Raw genomic sequence first — 3883 nt, forward strand, 5'->3', positions numbered from 1 at the left:
TCCTGGTTTCATGTTTCATGATTTCTTAGCAGAAGCGCTCAGACCGATTCACCTGCTGCTGCACGTTTTGCATCTTTGCACCTGCCTGCAGCGCTGCCCTGTGCACAGAGATCAGCGTGTTCAGTTTGCACATGAAACAAATCGCTCGTTAAACTATTCCGCTGTCACAATTATCAACGACACAGACGATTAAAAATGCTACTTTTTTTTTTTGCCGACAGTAAAAAAAACTATTTTGGGGAAGTTGATCAGGCAGCTGCTGGCCTGTTTCAGGCCTGTGACGATGTGTGCACCAATCACACGTACGAGCTAACTGAAGCACTAACGAGTAGCTTTCTTCTTGCTGTCAGTATTTCTGCATTAGAGGACGTGTAAGAAGCCACTAGCAGAAAGCAGCTGTTCTTAGTGGCATCACTGAAGGCGCCTCTGGTTTTGCTATTTTGCTATTTTGCTTGTATTGTGAAGAAAAAAGTAGAAATATATGGACTGCACACACATGTATTTAGGAAAGACTCAGCCTTTCTTCTTCCCAACACGCTGTTTGACACAACAACGAAAGCGGAGTTTATGACGCAGCCTCGTCTCTGCGGTACAGCTTCGCTGACACTCTGTTGATGTAAAGGCAGCATTACTCTGATCACAAGAGTCTTTACAAACCCCCCAAACAACAAACTGAACTTGTTCCCATGGTCCCATCAACCAGCTGTTTAATAAAGTAAAAGCTGTCTGCGTCTTTAAACAAGCTAAACTAAATATCCACGATTCTGATGACAAACTGCTGCTCTCGCTCTCATCGTTGCTCTTAAGCTTTGTCAGGTATGTCAGTGAGGCGGCCTCATTATTGAAAATGAACTGATAAAAGCTTTTTGTTTAGATGTTGACGTCGTAACAACGTGGAGGACAAAACTGTGGGTCAGCTTGTGATTTGTAATCTACCTCAACTCTGAGCTCCAGCGCTGCTTTTGCTCTCTCGCTGGCCTTGAGGGGAGGGGGCGGGGTCGTGACCCCTGGGCCGGGGAGGCCGGGACGAGTGCAATATTGGAGGGGAGATATTACAACAGTGCACCACATCCCGGACCTGCCCGACCCCGGGAGGAAACACGCCACACGCCCTGAAACACACAGCCGTGTTTCCGTGACTACAGAGGATATTACATCATAGCTGACATTGTAGAACAAGCTCATTTTAATAACTGTGATGTCATAACCTCGTAATCCTAATCTCACCTCAGACTAAACCCTGCATTCAAAGTGATGCACACTTTACTCTCAGTACACAAAGTTTGTATACAACTGAGAAACACCTGCATCTGAGTAGTGATATCATATTATGTAGTATTATTTTGTTTAGAGCTACACGTTAATTTTAAGATTGTTGTACATTTATCAGGTTTTTTTGTTTGTTTTTAAGTTAACATCAATGGAAAAATTGGCTTTTAAATTTTTAACCAAACACAAAACATTCAGCTGCCAGTAATGCACGTTCATAATTTATTTATTTATTTATTTATCATGACTTTATAGAAAGTTACATGTAAATAAGAGAAAAGTCAAGTTAGGATTGCGAGTTGGAACCTGTGACGCTGCCCGACGCTTAATTTAAAACGCTCGATTTTTTATTTGAATGTACTTATAATGTTTCCACAGTCGAGGAGCAGGTCTTGGATACGCACGTGACAAATAAGGGATCTTGAAGGGATTTGTGTGTGTGTGTGTGTGTGTGTGTGTGTGTGTGTGGGTTACACATGTCATTCTTTAAAGTTGTCTGTGAAACACATGGTGCTATCTTTAATTCATTTTAAACATTAACGCTAATTAGGAAAAACGCAGCTGAAAACATGTTTTACGATTTTATACGTTAAAAATACACTTTTATTTAACGTGTTCTTTTAGTTATACAGCAGTTACAGATGTTATATGAGATAAATATTAATAATAAAAAACTAAATGAACACGTTATACAGAAAAAGATTAATTTTATATTCACTTACGTAGCTGCGAAAAGTCATTTTCAGATTGAACATAAACATTTAGCCATCACAATTATATTATAATAAACTGATGAATTAAAAAAAAACAAACAGAAATTTAAAACTGGGTAAAAAAATTTAAAACAGCCACTCAGATAATGACGATTAAAAAGCGTTTAATTAAAACGCACTTGTTCTGGCGTGTTCAGTCCAGAGTTTCGTGTCAAAGAGCAGCTCTGTTTGTGATTCACCTGATCCGAGATTAGGAGCCTGAATGTCCTAACATGATAACCGCTCAGAGATGCGCCACATGACGAGTATTTAAAAGGTTCCGTTTCTCCCTCCTGACGTGATTTTACCAAATCATCATCACATGCTGACGTGATGAGTTCAGGTTCTTGTGATAAAAGCGAAAACAAAGAAGAGCTCACCTCTGTGCAGCCTCCCTCTGCCTGTCCATGTCGCCTTGTTGTTCCTGGTCTGTGGAGGGTCCCAGTCAGTCAGTGCTGGTTTTAATCCGAACCCCCACCCCACCCCCACCCACAAACCCCCGTTTCTAAACACTAACAAAGGCTCTGGGAGCTGCTCAGTGAGGCGTGGAGGGGCCCGCTTCACGCTTAAAGGGCCAACAGCTTAACCTGGGAAGCCCTGCGGCAGCGTCCATCTGCACTCGCTTACATCCTCGCTCACACTCGCAGAACTTCATCCAGGGCCGATGGAGCAGGAGCCAATCACCTGTGTTTACCTGCAGACGCAGTGTTTCATTTCAGCTCTCACCTGCCTTAGCTCTGACGTCATCACCCGCAGGTCTGAATGACGATGACATTAAAACAGCAGCAGGTGGTTTTTCTCCATCCTCATAGTGACAGTGCTGCCCCCTGCTGCCGCTACGAGGAACCGCGTTTGCCCCCAGCACCACCGGCCCTCCCGCTCATTACCCTCACAGGGTTGTATCCCCAGCTAGCTGACCCCTTAGCAGCAGGTATGTCTACATTAAAACACTTAATACTTTTTCTTCATCGACTATAATCTGCACTATAAAGATATCATACTCCATACGTTTAATGTTAAAGCTTACTTTAAATAAAATGTATTTTAAACACTTTGTACTGTAGTAAAATTATGACTTTGCTAAATACTTATTTCACTACATTGTACAAGAAGAAGCTTAAAGTCTTGTGGAGCCACTTTTCATATTCTACATCTGTTAATGCTCTCTCTACATATCAGCCACACATATACATGTTTATAAAGTAAGATGTAAAAAAAGAAACAGCAAGTAAAACAGCAGCAGGTTGCAAATAGAGTTTGACTTCATGGAGGTCTGAAATATAAATAAACTGTCGCTGTGTGTGTGTGTGTGTGTGTGTGTGTGTGTGTGCGAGGACAGTTGTCGTGCAGCAGGTGGTTGTTGCAGACTTATTTAGGAACAACTGAAGCTCCCAGTCAGCTGTGAATGCACCACAAGTTCCAGACCAGGACCTGGGGTGGGTCGGATCCTCAGAGACAGACCTGGACCGAGTCTGAGAACTCAGTCGAGTCTGGGAGAGTTTTGGACCGAGACCTTTAGCAGAAGGTTCTGGAGCTCGGGTCGATTTCCCTTCGATAAACTGGAGACATGGACGGACAGAACCAGCAGAAGGTAAGAGACAAAAAACAAAATAATTATATCATTTAGTGTTTTCAGCAACATTTTAATATTTATGGTTCAGTATCACCTCTAATGCTTAAAGGTTTCCAATTCCAGACGTCACAGAACAGAGTTTTCTTACACTGAAGAAATCACCTGCATGATTAAAGTTTTTCAAGTTATTTGGTTTGGTTTTGGACTTTAATATGAATTATGGAAAACGTTTTGTTCACACCTCTAGCAAATTTCATTTCACGCTCTAAAAGTATAAAAAATATAGAAT

Source organism: Oreochromis niloticus, linkage group LG11 (assembly GCF_001858045.2).
Source record: "Oreochromis niloticus isolate F11D_XX linkage group LG11, O_niloticus_UMD_NMBU, whole genome shotgun sequence".
NCBI classification, from domain to species: Eukaryota; Metazoa; Chordata; class Actinopteri; order Cichliformes; family Cichlidae; genus Oreochromis; species Oreochromis niloticus.